Source organism: Ranitomeya imitator, chromosome 6 (genome assembly GCF_032444005.1).
Source record: "Ranitomeya imitator isolate aRanImi1 chromosome 6, aRanImi1.pri, whole genome shotgun sequence".
Classification (NCBI taxonomy): domain Eukaryota; kingdom Metazoa; phylum Chordata; class Amphibia; order Anura; family Dendrobatidae; genus Ranitomeya; species Ranitomeya imitator.
In genome coordinates, this window is record NC_091287.1 from 402,234,217 (window position 1) to 402,251,689 (window position 17,473).

Here is a 17,473-nt window from a genome sequence, read left to right on the forward strand (position 1 = left end):
AAGTAAATATCAAATGTTACATATTTTCAAATTGTTATTTGCTAAAGCATTTAAATTGGTTACCCAGCCTATTATTGTCCATCAGCACCACAACTAACCAGAAGTTTAAAGAGGCTCTGGTGCTGAAGCGAGTGCCACATCTTTTCAATGTGTGCAGCTGCTTGCGGGCTGGTTCGTACTTTCCTACACTGTATTTTTCACAGCAGTGAAGAAAGGTTTTGCGGCATTGTTTTATTGACATGAATGAAATGATGCTGCAGTACCTTGCTTTACAGAGCAGGAGGCAAGTATGAACTTTCAAAGATGGTGCTGATAGTCCGAACACTCACAGATCTAATAATGATGGCCTATTCAAGGAATAAGCAAGCCATCAACTTTAAAAGGTTGGATAACCCTTTTAACCCACCTTAGTCCCTCAACCCCCTTTTTTAAAGACAAAAGAGTTATAAGAGTATTCGAAAAATGTCTCCACTGAAGTTGCAATACCGCATACAATCAGTGAACAAGACGTGGAGCTGTTTCTGGAAGAAATTAGACATGTACAATCAAAAAGGTGCATTTACAACTGCTGACTGTGGGAGTTAACCATTCCACCTTTATACAAATCAGTGCTTGTTTAAAGGCTCGTTTAGAGAGGCTGACCTGAATTCTACGCAGATTGTTAGTAGAGTATCATTACTATCAGCAGCGCATTTCCTGTTTAGACAGAATGATCTGCTGCCGAGAACTTTTTAGATTTTCATGCCGGCATAAAATAATCCAATCTCCTAAAAAGGTGAGTATTTTACTTATTTGTCGGGTGATTGCTGGCATATGTACCCAAGACAATAATTAGCGAACAAATATTCTAACAAAAGCTTGTCCCAATTATTGGCTAGTCTAATTGGGCCTGAAACATTTTAATGTTAACTAGTACCGAAGCACTGTATCTAATGATGAGAATAATATAGACCTTCAAAAAGGCAGACATAACATAAATTACATTAAATAACCCAAAACAAATGTTACAAAAGCACAAAATAAACCCAAGTGAAGTGTGAAAATGAATATTACATATTTAAAAAAAAATTTTTCATGTAAGTCTTAAATCCAACTTCCTTTCACTACTATGATGGCATCACAAACACTGGTATTATAAAGTTGGCTTTGAGAACTTTCCAAATTTTACTAAATATTTTATTTTTGTTGCTAAAAGCTTTATTATAAGTCTGCTTGCAAGTTATCCCTTAGTAATAATTTCCATAGATATAACAAAGCTATCAGTAAAGACACCGCCTTTGTAAACGGATGATGGCCGAGTAATCAGACAACCACAGTCCCACAGAAGATTACCTAATAAATGTTATTATGAAGGTGCTACAAAATTCATTATTTCTAAATATCTGATCTCTTATTTTAACAATTTTGATGTTTTTTTAAAATTTTCCTAAAAAAAAAAGAATCCATGAAGATTTTTGAAAATTGTCTTTAGGTACATCTTGAATAGTACAATACAAGTCATCATACATACACAAGGATCCATGTTACAAAAATATATATGGGGTATATTACCCATAGAAAGATCTCAGTATGGCTTCGATTTCATTAAATATATAAGTATATTTCTGAGATATTCTAGGAGAGAGTAAAGTGACTTACAAGGGTGCCGTAAGACCACAATCAAGGGGTTTAAGCCGGTATATGGAATCGGAAGTATGAACATAATAAAGTCTTGTGACATCAATGTAATATGATGTGATCATGATATAGGAACACCATCCATACACAGAAGGTTTATGACCTGCAGTATACCAGATCAGCATGGAGGATTTCTTTACTTACATCAAACTCTTAATCGTTTAACGATCTCCGCCAAAGATACCTATTTATAATAATATTAACTGTTGGCGATGGAGGGAAGTAGTTAATCTCACTGTAAGCACTTGGCAAAACAGTTTAATAGCCCATCCACCAATATGTTCCTTTAACTACCGTAGCGCACATGACACAAATGCTGTAAACGTAATGGTGTCTGCCTCATCAAGCTGTCATTCCAACTAAACTGGATCGCTTTGCTTTCTCTCTTTGTAAGTAAAGATTTGTAAATTGGTAGATGCAGACAGTTCTTGATGGTGACGAGTTACAAATCCCATCTTTTAACATTTTAAGGTTGCAAATTGGAAGTCATTCACATTTTATCACTCAGCAGATAACGATAATCACACATCTAATAGCTGCTTCTATTTTTATAAATTAGCAATCAGTTCAATAGAATCCTCGCACATTTCACCTACATTGGTGATATACATTATAGAGAAAGTATTATGTATTAAGTATGTCGGAATAGGTCTCCATGTCAGCTGTAAACATAAGGATGAATGACCTCGGGGAGATCAAAACATCCAACACCGCGGAGACACCATCACGTGTTTCTCAACGCAGTGATCCAGAACACTGCTCCCATCCCTTATGGGGAATATGCAAATGCATGTAGAAAAGCCGCGGACACACCATCACGTGTTTCTCAACGCAAGCAATTAATAGCCAGGTCTTTCACCGGGAAGGAACAACCACAGGAAGGGCAGCATCTAAAAAGGAAAACCACCTATGCCAAAACATGGTATACATCCACAGACAGCTGTTTCGGGGTATTTGCCCCTCAGCTGTCTGTTGAGAAACACGTGACGGTGTCTCCGCGGCTTTTCTCCATGTCAGCTGTGACACCGCACATTGTGGTTGGTGGATCCTGTGTCATCCGCTGTTTACAGAGGTGTTACCAGTCATTGAAATTCCGCCTCTGATAATATGGAGAAAACTCTGCCTAGAAAGCAGGAGTCTAAAAAAGCCACAATGTCCAGAATGAAAATTGCAAGATTACTATTTTTCTTCTTTTTCTTTAATCAAAGTTTGTGATAAGAGAAAAAAAAAACATTGCCAAAAATGTTTTCAAAATACATGTTACACAAAGACAGGATTTTGATTTAAACCATAGGTCATTTTCTGACTATAGCTCTCATTTAAAGGGAACATGTCATTTAAAACAACACTACGTATTAATGTGCAGATATGGGGTTAATTTTCAGGTTAGCAGCATTTTGACACTGTGTGGCACCCACACTGAGAGCCCCACTACCAGGAGGAAATAAACTTTATTCCCTCCGCAGTGTTTGGGTATGTTCCCACGGTCAGGAACCGGCAGCGCACTGGACGCAGCACATGTCCGCTCCGTCCAAAGCGCTGCTGGCTTTTGAACGCAGGTGATTCTGCATGTGTTCCTTGAACCGTGCGGATTCACTGCGTCCTATACATTGGACGAGAAGTTTATCTTGCAGAAGAGACTGAGCGTCTCTGCAAGATAAATAGACATGCTGCAGTCTCGAAAGACGCACAACATGTCCGTTTCCACAGGTAAGCCACGGGTGCAGGTGCACGCATAGTGGAGATGGGATTTCCTCAAATCCCATCCACTATGCTGTAACATCTGGCCGCTGCGGGTTGGACGCTACGGATATAAGCAGCATCCAACCCGCAGTGTTTACTGACCGTGGGAACATACCCTTAGGCTAACAATCATTGTGGTGGTGCCGACACGATTTCAGTAACTGCTCTATGAATAGAGAGCGGCAGCTATAACTGCACCCCCCGGCTCTAACTGAGAGCAAGATTAGCATCAGGGCCAGGGGCCCTTGGTCCATAAAGAACCAAGGACCTCCAGATCCACATAGAATTAGAGAAAATCAGACAAACATGAGGAATTGAATGATTGGCCAGATATAATTTATTAATGACCTATATGTAGGTCACAATATGAGATCAATGGAGGCAGACACCTATCACGCCCATTGATCTGCTGTTACAAGCTCCACCGGATGTAAACCCTTGGGCAGGAGCTGCACTGGGCCGCTCTATTCAATGTGTAGCAGTGCAGATTGGCCTTACACTTTAAATTGTGCTTAAATCAGTTTATAACAGCTGATCAGTTAGGTTGTCAGGTATCAGACGCCCATCAATTGAATATTGATTGATTGATATTTCTATGGATATGTCATTGATATATTCTAACTGTACAACCATTTTAAAAGTTTATATGTACACCAAGTTGGTTTTTACTATTTTTATTGCTATAAAAAGCTACAAGTCTGACACATTATAATAGAATTAGCATGTAACTAACTTATATGACAATGCACAAGCATGGATGGACAAAGATACACATACTATAATCATGGTTTTAACTCATCTTTAACACAAGCCCTGAGAGCAGCAGGTATTCCCCCTAAAACATGCATAAAATAAGTATATTCAGATATTATTCAATGATAAATATGCATAAAAATAAGCATATTAGTGAAACTAGGCATCATCTTGAAATGAAAAAGAGATGTGCTAGACTGTGGAAGAAAAATATCCAAACATGTCACTGCTATCACGTTAATATTGAAAAATTATCCCTATCTGAAGCACGGATATATTCCAGCATAAAGGAATTGCATGTAGACGTTCATTTATTCTATAGTTTATAGCAGATCTAATGTTATAGTAATATACTGTGTTATTTGTTCACAGCTGATATCTGGCTGCAGCAAAAATGGAAAAAAAAGTTACAAAAAAACAGTATTTTTGCAATAATTCTCTGAGTGAAACCACCCTTAGGCTGTGTTCACATGCAGCAGTTTTTGCATTTTTCGAAGTTCTACAGCTGCTCTATTGTGCAGTAACATTTTGGATTGACACTAGTGATAAGCAAGTGTGCTCGGATAAGGTGTTATTCTGTTGGGGTGATCTCTTAAGGTGAGATCTTAGTGATTGCCTCCCCCCGAACCAATAAATATGAGCCAAGTGCATGCATAAAAGAAAGACATCGGATGCAGGGTCAGATGTGCGCTCCTCTCTCGGCAAGAGCTGGACCAGAACTGAACTTTATTGGTACAAACAAAAGATCATGTAGCAGGCAGGTAGAGGGCATTGCACAGCTTCTCAGCAGCCATCGTGTCAGTCTGTGATAGGTCCATGCTAGGTCTGTACCATATATGGTCTTCAGTGCATCCACCTCATATTCCAAGGATTCCAGGGCGTAGTTCCAGAATGTAGACGCCATCTTGCCACACCACATTTGAACTAGCTTATGTAAGGTTAATAATTGATATAATTAGCCATTCTCTCCTTCACAATCTGAGCATGCTCGTCTCCTAATTGAATATTTTTGGTGTACTTGAAAAATATATTTGAGACATGCATGCACGGCTGCATGTCTCGCGGCTGTTCCACAGCCGCAACACATGCAGGGATTGCTTGTTTGTTAGGCAATCTCTGTATGTTTTGCGTCTGTTGAACAGCCATAAGACATGCAGCCACGGTGACTCGAGTATATTTTTCAAGCACACCGAAAATACTCGAATAGGACACGAGTGTGCTCGGATTACACCTTATCCAAGTACGCTCGCTCATCACTAATCGGCACTGCAGAGTAAACCCAAACTGCCTGGACATTTACAGCCTTAGGGCAGTCCGTAAGTGGTTAAATATTTTATATCACAGAAAATTAACAATCCTTTTTTACAAAGGAAAAACATTTTTTAAAACATTTCCGGTATATTTTTTTTTACATCACGATCTTTATTAAAAAAAAACATTCGTTTTTACACTGACCACTAAAGACCACAGATGGCTTCCTAGGAGCGTCATTATCATCACAGCTAGGATTACAATGACAGGTAACATTGCTATAAGTGTGTAAAAAAAACATTCTAATCCTAGACTGAAGTGAAATAATTTTCATGCAGTATTTTATTAACCGCAATTTATGTTTTTTCTCCCACAAATTTATTGCCATGTCTGACAGGTCACATATAATTGTGAGAGCATGCTAAGGTTCTGGTCACACTGCAATCAGAGGCTCCCACAAAACAAAGAAACCAAAGTCAATGGAGTCCAATTAGCACTTTTGGGATCGGACACAGTCTGGTTATACACGGAACCCAGGATGCACATGTGAACATTGTCTTAAATGTAGGATTCCACTACAAACAGTGTGTAATATAAGGCTGCCGTCATACTAGCAGTATTTGGTCAGTATTTTACATCAGTATTTGTAAGACAAAACCAGGAGTGGGTGATAACTGCAGAAGTGGTGCATATGTTTCTATTATACTTGTCCTCTAATTGTTTCACTCCTGGTTTTGGCTTACAGATACTGAGGTAAAATACTGACCAAATACTGCTAGTGTGACGGCAGCCTAAGGCAATTTTCTCCGCCAGAGTGGGAAAGCCAGTGACTGAGGGCAGATATTAATAGCCTAGAGAGGGTCCACGGTTATTGCCCCCCCCTGGTAAAAACCATCTGCCCCCAGCCACCCCAGAAAAGGCACATCTGGAAGATGCACCTATTCTGGCACTTAGCCTCTCTCTTCCTACTCTCCTGTAGCTGTGGGATATGGGGTAATGAAGGGTTAATGTCACCTTGCTATAGTAAAGTGACATTAAGCCAGGTTAATAATGGAGAGGCGTCAATTATGACACCTATCCATTATTAATCCAATAGTACGAAATGGTTATTAAAACACACAGACATTATTAAAAAGTATTTTAATGAAATAAAGACACAGGGTGCTTTAATATTTTATTATACTCTTAATCCACCTGAAGACCCTTGTCACCTGATACAAAGTTAAAAAAACAAACAACAATATTCCATACCTTCCGTCGTTACAGTCTTGTCCCACGCTGTAAATCCATCTGAAGGGGTTAAATCATTTTGCACCCAGGAGCTCTGCTAATGCAGTCGCCCCTGCCTGTAAAACTTGGTGAATGAATGGAATGCAGGGGAATGTACTGTAGTTACCTCGAGTCGCGGTGATGCGCCCTCTGCTGGATGAACTAATATGAACTCGAGCCTGGGAACTTTTCAGAATATTTTCCCACGCTCGAGTTCATATGAGTTCATCCAGCAGAGGCGCATCACCGCGACTCAAGGTAACTACAGTACATTCCCCTGCAATCCATTCATTCACAAAGTTTTACAGGCAGGGGCGACTGCATTAGCAGAGCTCCTGGGTGCAAAATGATTTAACCCCTTCAGATGGATTTACAGCGTGGGACAAGACTGTAACGACAGAAGGTATGGAATAGTTGTTTTTTTTTTTAACTTTGTATCAGGTGACAAGGGTCTTGAGGTGGATTAAAAGTATAATAAAATATTAAAACACCCTGTGTCTTTATTTCATTAAAATACTTTTTAATAATGTCTGTGTGTTTTATTAACCATTTCGTACTATTGGATTAATAATGGATAGGTGTCATAATTGACGCCTCTCCATTATTAACCTGGCTTAATGTCACCTTATAATAGCAAGGTGACATTAACCCTTCATTACCCCATATCCCACCGCTACACGGGAGTGGGAAGAGAGAGGCTAAGTGCCAGAATAGGCGCATCTTCCAGATGTGCCTTTTCTGGGGTGGCTGGGGGCAGATGTTTTTAGCCAGGGAGGGGAGCAATAACCATGGTCCCTCTCTAGGCTATTAATATCTGTCCTAAGTCACTGGCTTTCCCACTCTGGCGGAGAAAATCGCGTGGGAGCCCACGCCAATTTTTTCTGGGATTTAACCCTTTAATTTAATAGCTAGAGACCCCAAATTTGACACAAAGACACTTCTTACATTACTAAAGAGGAATATGTAATAAAAGAAGGGATATGAGATGGTTTACTGTATGTAAACCATGTCTCATATCCTGTTGGGTTTGTGAAGGAGATAGGAAAAGCCGGCAATTGAATTACCAGCTTTTCTGCTATCTAGCGCTGAATTAAATATATATATATATATATATATATATATATATACGGTATATATATATATATATATATATATACATATATATATATATATATATATGTGTGTGTATCTCACTGACATATATATATATATATATATATATATATATACACAGTGGGGCAAAAAAGTATTTAGTCAGTCAGCAATAGTGCAAGTTCCACCACTTAAAAAGATGAGAGGCGTCTGTAATTTACATCATAGGTAGACCTCAACTATGGGAGACAAACTGAGAAAAAAAAATCCAGAAAATCACATTTTCTGTTTTTTTAACATTTTATTTGCATATTATGGTGGAAATTAAGTATTTGGTCAGAAACAAAATTTCATCTCAATACTTTGTAATATATCCTTTGTTGGCAATGACAGAGGTCAAACGTTTTCTGTAAGTCTTCACAAGGTTGCCACACACTGTTGTTGGTATGTTGGGGCAGATCTCCTCTAGAGCAGTGATGTTTTTGGCTTTTCGCTTGGCAACACGGACTTTCAACTCCCTCCAAAGGTTTTCTATAGGGTTGAGATCTGGAGACTGGCTAGGCCACTCCAGGACCTTGAAATGCTTCTTACGAAGCCACTCCTTCGTTGCCCTGGCGGTGTGCTTTGGATCATTGTCATGTTGAAAGACCCAGCCACGTTTCATCTTCAATGCCCTTGCTGATGGAAGGAGGTTTGCACTCAAAATCTCACGATACATGGCCCCATTCATTCTTTCATGTACCCGGATCAGTCGTCCTGGCCCCTTTGCAGAGAAACAGCCCCAAAGCATGATGTTTCCACCACCATGCTTTACAGTAGGTATGGTGTTTGATGGATGCAACTCAGTATTCTTTTTCCTCCAAACACGACAAGTTGTGTTTCTACCAAACAGTTCCAGTTTGGTTTCATCAGACCATAGGACATTCTCCCAAAACTCCTCTGGATCATCCAAATGCTCTCTAGCAAACTTCAGACGGGCCCGGACATGTACTGGCTTAAGCAGTGGGACACGTCTGGCACTGCAGGATCTGAGTCCATGGTGGCGTAGTGTGTTACTTATGGTAGGCCTTGATACATTGGTCCCAGCTCTCTGCAGTTCTTTCACTAGGTCCCCCCGCGTGGTTTTGGGATTTTTGCTCACCGTTCTTGTGATCATTCTGACCCCACGGGGTGGGATTTTGCGTGGAGCCCCAGGTCGAGGGAGATTATCAGTGGTCTTGTATGTCTTCCATTTTCTAATTATTGCTCCCACTGTTGATTTCTTCACTCCAAGCTGGTTGGCTATTGCAGATTCAGTCTTCCCAGCCTGGTGCAGGGCTACAATTTTGTTTCTGGTGTCCTTTGACAGCTCTTTGGTCTTCACCATAGTGGAGTTTGGAGTCAGACTGTTTGAGGGTGTGCACAGGTGTCTTTTTATACTGATAACAAGTTTAAACAGGTGCCATTACTACAGGTAATGAGTGGAGGAAAGAGGAGACTCTTAAAGAAGAAGTTACAGGTCTGAGAGAGCCAGAAATCTTGATTGTTTGTTTCTGACCAAATACTTATTTTCCACCATAATATGCAAATAAAATGTTAAGAAAACAGACAATTTGATTTTCTGGATTGTTTTTTCTCAGTTTGTCTCCCATAGTTGAGGTCTACCTATGATGTAAATTACAGACCCCTCATCTTTTTAAGTGGTGGAACTTGCACTATTGCTGACTGACTAAATACTTTTTTGCCCCACTGTATACATATACTGTATATATGTTTTTAAGAATATTTGAGCCGATGGATCCATGATATGTCCATTTTGCAAGCCTGCGAGAAAAAATGGCCGTACGGAAGCCATACGGATGACACACGGATAAATTTGTGCGTAAAAATCGCATCCTCGCATTGAATACAGAACAGTGTTTTGGGACAATTACTGCGTATTACGGCCGTAAAAAACGGACCGTATTTACTTACGCCTAGTGTGACGCCGGCCTAATAGTTAACATTGACAAGCCTAACACATATCTGATAACTGCAGTAAGCCTGGCCGCTGAACATTCATAGCCTAGGCACCTGTCACACCTGACTGTGATATACAGTGATCATGCATAAGGAAAAATCTCCTGGTTACTTAATAGTCACCATCAACATTTCAGAATTTAGATCAGGCTAACAGCTCTTTTTTTCAGACAGGTCTGCAAGCTTAAGAGAACATCAAATCTGCATTGTGTCTGCTGGGGCTGCCTGGGGCACTCCAATGATGCTATGACAATTACAAGCCGAATGTAAACCAGCTCAGAAGTGCATACTGTATCTTCTGCAAAATGACATCTAGATTTTCACACAGCTCAGGCCAAACATGACATAACCTGAAAATGAATAAGACTTCTTTAATAAGATAAATCAGACTAGCCCTGCATAATCTCAGCACAGTATGTGCAATTTGTGTCAATAAAATGGGATAGGCTACATCAATTTCTATCACATTTTACAGATTTTCTTGACGTCAAATAATCTGTTTAGATTTTGTATTTTAAAGGAGATCTATAGTTTGGCCTTTATACATGTTTTGGTCAGAGCTAGCATTAGTTCGACATGAATTCATATTATGACAGTGTAAAACGGAATGAGATCGGAACGCACAGACTGGCCGGAGGCTCTCCAGACCAGAGAGTAACATCTATATAGAAATACATGAAGCTGTCATGATCGGGTCGGAAGAGCCGCCGGCCAGTCCATGTGTTCCGATTTCTGTGTCCATCTGGCTGAGGACTTGAGTGTGTGATAAACTTTAACGAGGACCTGCACCATTCCTGACATGTCTGTTTTACAAAATACTTGTATTTTCTATGAAGTAATAATTCTAGAGCAGCTTTTCTTAAACCTTTGAGTTATGCAGTTCCTCTGTTATTCCTCTTAGAAATGTTGGAGTAAGTATGGTAGTTGGAGGATGTCCCTGCATAGCCTGAGACTATCCAATCAGTGCTGCCAGTGTCAGACTGTGCAGGGACATTCTCCTGTGACAAAGAAGGGTAACACCCACTTCCCAATTCATTCTTAAATTTCTGGGAAAATACTGTGGACAGCACAATACCGAATTACAATAAAAGATGCTTTAGATTTTATTTTATTGGGCAAATGAGTATTTACCAAAATGTCTAACAATTTTTTTTTTTTTTAATTTAACCCCTCTCTGACCTCGGACGGGATAGTACGTCCGAGGTCAGATCCCCTGCTTTGATGCGGGCTCCGGCGGTGAGCCCGCATCAAAGCCGGGACATGTCAGCTGTTTTGAATCGCGATCTGCCCGCGCCTATTAACTAGTTAAATGCCGCTGTCAAACGCAGACAGCGGCATTTAACTACCGCTTCCGGCCGGGCGGCCGGAAATGACATCATCGCCGACCCCCGTCCTTGAGACCTCTATGGTTACTGATCGCCGGCAGCTGTGAGCGCCACCCTGTGGTCGGCGCTCACAGCACACCTGATTTTCAGCTACATAGCAGCGAACAGCAGATCGCTGCTATGTAGCAGAGGCAATCGTGCTGTGCCTGCTTCTAGCCTCCCATGGAGGCTATTGAAGCATGGCAAAAGTTAAAAAAAAAAGTAAAAAAAAATGTGAAAAAAATAAAAAAAATATAAAAGTTTAAATCACCCCCCTTTCGCCCCAATCAAAATAAATCAATAAAAAATCAAATCTATGCATATTTGGTATCGCCGCGCTCAGAATCGCCCGATCTATCAACTAAAAAAAAGCATTAACCTGATCGCTAAACAGCGTAGCAAGAAAAAAATTCGAAACGCCAGAATTACGTTTTTTTGGTCGCCTCGACATTGCATTAAAATGCAATAACGGGCGATCAAAAGAACGTATCTGCACCAAAATGCTATTATTAAAAACGTCATCTCGGCACGCAAAAAATAAGCCCTCAACCGACCCCAGATCATAAAAAATGGAGACGCTACGGGTATCGGAATATGGCGCCATTTTTTATTTTTTTTGCAAAGTTTGGAATTTTTTTTCACCACTTAGGTAAGAAATAACCTAGCCACGTTAGGTGTCTATGAACTCGTACTGACCTGGAGAATCATAATGGCAGGTCAGTTTTGCCATTTAGTGAACGTAGCAAAAAAGCCAAACAAAAAACAAGTGTGGGATTGCACTTTTTTTGCAATTTCACCGCACTTGGAATTTTTTTACCGTTTTCTAGTACACGGCATGCTAAAACCAATAATGTCGTTCAAAAGTACAACTCGTCCCACAAAAAATAAGCCCTCACATGGCCAAATTGACGGAAAAATAAAAAAGTTATGGCTCTGGGAAGGAGGGGAGTGAAAAATGAACACGGAAAAATGAAAAATCCCAAGGTCATGAAGGGGTTAAATATGTATAATTGAATCGTGTGTCCAGTAACTATTCAATATTTTATGCAGAGCAAAGCTCTTTTTTCCTAACGCAAAGCTTCAGATCCACAGGCCACCTTCACCACCAAAATGATGCCCTTCCAGCCTAAGGCCGAATTCAGAAGCCTTTGTACGGACCGTGATGCACTGACTCATAGGATATAGGAGGCTGTCAAGATCTTCAAGCGTGCGTTCATATTTTCATTTCTCTGTTTCGTGATTGGAACAGAAAACAAACATAACAACAATGATCCGTCATGTAGCGGTCATCAATGATACCTTTCGGACATTTCCATTAGTGATCATGTAGTTTGTTGGGTATCTTTCATGGTGTCTATTTAACAGAAAAATAGCACTGCATGTTGTACTATTTTTCCTGCATTTTTTTGTACAGAATCTGTAGATATGAACATAGTTTTATTGCATATAAATTATTTGCAGCAGGCTCCCTCTACTGGTGGCTGCAGGTAGTCAAAATTTCAGAATTCAAAGCAGAGGAAAGTACTGCAGTGCGCAGGCACTGGGCCTCTCTAACCTTTCCGGGCACCTGCGCATTGCAGTACTTTCCTCTGCCCTCAACAGGGCAGATAAGTACGCCTGTGCAGAAGCGATGATGCTGGGGAGCCATGAAGCAAGCAGGATGGTGGCGATCATAAGAAGATGGGAGGCGCCAGACCCGGACCTGCAACACCTATCGGACCTTCCCACCCCCGGGTGAGTATAATAAAACCTATTTTTCTTATCTTTCAGGTCGGATCGGGGGCTTATATACAGCAATATATAATGCTATAGATAAGCCCTGAAAGGCAGTGGCCGTATCTTATATCAACCAAGTCTGGTGACAGGTTCGCTTTAATGATGATTATGGGTTGGGTAGGGTTTGGGGTGCATTACTGAATTTCTAATCAGATTTTACATATGATAAAATACTATAGTTATGAAAAACAAATAAGATAAAAATGTGGAGACCTTTCATTTCAGCAAAACAAACCTACGTCTCATCTCTCATATCCTCCCTGTCTCACAACCCTAAACCAGGGGTGTCAAACTGCATTCCTCGAGGGCTGCAAACAGGTCATGTTTTCAGGATTTCCTTGTACTGCACAGGTGATAATTTAATCACCAACTCATTATTTGTGTAGATGATTAAATTATCACCTGTGCAGTACAAGGAAATCCTGAAAACATGACCTGTTTGCAGCCCTTGAGGAATGCAGTTTGACACCCCTGCCCTAAACAGTTATTCAACACCTTCAATTCTCTCCTCCGTCCCCCAGCACCTCCTCCCTCCCCACTCATCTCAGCTGAAGACTTTACCTCATTTTTCAAGCAGAAGATTGAGAACATCAGAGACAGTTTTAGTGGACAACCCTCAGAGCCCTTCCTCCAAACTACCCAGCCCTCCACTTCCAAAACCAACATCTCCACCATTACAGATGATCGACTCTCCACTCTACTCTCAAGATCGCATCTCATCACCTGTGCACTTGACCCGATCCCAACCCACTTCATCCCAAACCTCGCCAGTCTTCATCCCAACCCTAACCCAGCTATTCAACCTATTACTAACAACTGTTGTTTTCCCCTCAAGCTTTAAACATGTCTCAATCACACCTATCCTCAAAAAGCCCTCTCTTGACCCATCCTCTTTATCTAGCTATCGCCCTATATCACTTCTCCCTTATGCCTCAAAACTACTGGAACAACACGTCCACCTTTAACTGTCCTCCCATCTATCTTCCTGCTCCCTCTTCGACCGCTTACAGTCAGGCTTCCGGTCACACCACTCCACTGAAACTGCCTTAACTAAGGTCACCAATGACCTATTAACCGCCAAGAGCAAGCGACACTACTCTATCTTCCTCCTCCTGGACCTGTCCTCTGCCTTTGACACAGTGTACCACTCCCTGTTGCTGTGGACCCTCTCATCCTTTGGCATCACAGACTTGGCCCTATCCTAGATCTCATCATACCTAACTGACTGGACATTCAGCATCTCCCACTCACACACCACCTCCTCACCTCACCCCCTATCTGTCAGAGTCCCACAAGGTTCAGTTCTAGGGCCCTTACTCTTCTCAATCTACACCTTTGGCCTGAGACAGCTCATAGAATCTCACGGCTTTCAGTATCATCTCTATACAGATGACACACAGATTTACATCTCTGGACCAGATATCACCACCCTACTAACTAGAATCCCTCAATGTCAGTCCGCTATTTCATCCTTCTTATCCGCTAGATTTCTAAAACATGAACAAAACAGAATTCATTGTCTTTCCCCATCTCACGCAGCCCCCCAATGAACCTATCGATTACAGTAAACGGCTGCCCACTCTCCTCAGTCCCACAAACTCGCTGTCTTGGAGTAATCCTTGACACTGATCTCTCCTTCAAACCACATATCCAAGCCCTTTCCACTTCCTGCCGCCTTCATCTCAAAAATATTTCACGGATCCTAAACCAAGAATCTGCAAAAACCTTAGTCCATGCCCTCATCATCTCCCACCTCGACTACTGTAACCTCCTGCTCTGTGGCCTCCCCTCTAACACTCTCGCACCCATCCAATCTATTCTAAACTCTACTGCCCGACTAATCCACCTGTCCCCCCGCTATTCCCCGGACTCTCCCCTCTGTCAATCTCTTCACTGGCTCCCCATTACCCAGAGACTCCAGTACAAAAGCCTAACCATGACATACAAAGCCATCCACAACCTGTCTCCTCCATACATCTGTGACCTCGTCTCACGCTACTTTCATGCATGCGACCTCCAATCCTCACAAGTGCTCCTTCTCTACTCCCCTATTATCTCCTCTTCCCACAATCGCATACAAGATTTCTCTCACGCATCACCCCTACTCTGGAACTCTCTACCACAACACATCAGACTCTCACCTACTATCAAAACCTTCAAAAAGAACCTGAAGACCCACCTCTTCCGACAAGCCTACAACCTGCAGTAACCACAGATCGACCAAACCTACTGTCTCCTCACCCATCCCTTGTAGATTGTGAGCCATCGCGGGCAGGGTCCTCACTCCTCCTGTACCAGTTGTGACTTGTATTGGTCAAGATTATTGTACTTGTTTTTATTATGTATACCCCTCCTCACATATAAAGCGCCATGGAATAAATAGCGCTATAATAATAAATAATAATAATAATAATGTTCATCATTATGACAGGCACCAAAGTATAACCAGCATAAAACATGCTAAAAACCCTCTATAAATGTTTGACTGAAAGCTGGGCAGGTTGCAGCCATGCAAATGCAATGGTAAAATATAAATAGGGTAGAAACATGACTCAACTAGCATAAAACCTGGACAACCCAAAATGATTGCTGGTCTAAATACATAAAAACTGTCTGAAAATGACATAAGAGTAGACGCCAAAAAACTAAAAAAAACATACAGAGTGAACAAGTTCAGATTTGTGCTGCTGCTGAAATGCGTGGCAACACTACATATGTATCCAGTGTGAATGCAGCATCTTGCTATTGCGAGGACATAGAACTATAAAGCAATGGGTAAAATTACAGCCGTTGGATGTGCTGAGGGAGAGCATGGAAAACAAACAAACATTTTCTTTTGCGCTTCCTTCGGCACAGTTAAACTTATAATGGCTCCTACTGTGCTTGCTCAGTAGACTTCACATTTCCATCAGTATCAGAGGTTGATAATACCCTTAAGGAGTCAGATCGTTAAACAAGAGATCACTTCATCAGGCCCTGATCTAGGCGCCCTAACTTAATGCTCTTTTCCCTGAAACACTGAACATTAGTTCAGATAGAAGCAAATGCTCATTGGCTATCTCACATGTAGCTGTTCTTTCTGAAGTCCACGGGGAGGGTTTTCTATTGTCCGATCAAAACTTCAGCCATTGCCGAGCACCAATTTGTAGCAGTTTGTAAATAAGGATTCTTTCTACGTTTCCCTCAAGAGACTGTCCAGAAGGGCATGTTAACCTCAGATATAGAATATATCCACAGGCTAAGATCCAAAGCAATAAAATCCCTCCCGGTACATAATAATATGCCAGTGAATTTACCAATAGCTTTGACCATCACAGCAGTAAACAACATCCCGAGCAGGATGTCTATAGCCTGCAGTCGCTGTCAGAATTACGGCTTCAGTTGTAAGCTACTTGAAACTCTAGGATATGTCAATTTTCTTGAACGCAAATATAAAACCTGAAGAAACATATCTAAGCATAACCTGGAGTAATATTTTGTTAAGAAAGAGGAAAATAAGGTGTAAGCACCGCGCTGCCTTTATGATTATCAGGGGATTATTACTAGTGGCCAGTGAGCGAAATGTAAAGCAGACAGATGGACCCAGTCATTACTGGATGAAACCTTTCAGCCACCATTAGTGCTTCACAGTTTGGGAGCGTTTTTGGCAAATTGATATTTACCCTCATATTTTGTGATTGAATTGGAATTATTGATCGCTGAGTGTTGAGTGCCTGAGAAAGGGATATGAAAGTCTACATCATTGAGAAACCATATAAGACACAAAACTCAACAAAATGTCATAATTAAGTCCGAGGCAATGACTGTATATGTTTTCAACAGCTTTGAAAACAGGAGAAAACATCAATGGCTACATGTCTCACTATGTATGATAGGCCTCATTCACATTGCGTTTTTGGCTTACATTTAGCAAGTTCACCAGGAATACTCCTATGTATACACTAAGCAGTGTCATGAGTGTCATTTGGCCTCTAACTGGGCTAAATATGTCAATATACCACAAAGAAAAAAAGTATAGAGTGGCAAAGTATTAGTGAAAAAACATGTCTTAAAAGCTATGGACACCTTTTGATGTGGAAAAATGATTTTTACACATGTTAGTAGTTACATCTTTATATATACTTGCCTTGTAATGACTTCACATCCTGTTCCATCCCGATGTGTCCGTATCCCAGAATTCCAAGTGGTGGAAGTTCACAGACTGCCATATTAGGATACCCAAGTGATGGGTGTCTCAGTATGGAAACTGCAGCCATCTTTGTACAGGAGGAGTGCACGTGCAGTTTTAATGTGACCGCTGCTATCTGTCTAATGGTGGCGGTCTGATTTACTGTGCCTGCGTGAATTCCGAGGTGGTGCAGTGAATCATTTGGCTGATCACGGCGGCAGATGCGCGATGTGTCTACAGACGGAGGAAGCCATCACATTCAAGGCGTTTTCCCATGAACGAAAGTTCATTTTAAAAATTGCCTGTGTCTGACAGTGTACGAGAGCACATAGGGTACACAGGTCAAAGAAGAGATGACATGAGAGGAGAAGACGGGAGAAGT

The 17,473-nt window shown here is 41.1% G+C and overlaps 1 protein-coding gene across 6 annotated transcripts in view; it reads right to left on the reverse strand.

Moving 5' to 3' along the window:
* Positions 1–17,473, reverse strand: part of ZNF521 (zinc finger protein 521) — a 527,781-nt gene that overhangs the window by 59,654 nt on the left and 450,654 nt on the right. The window lies entirely within an intron of this gene.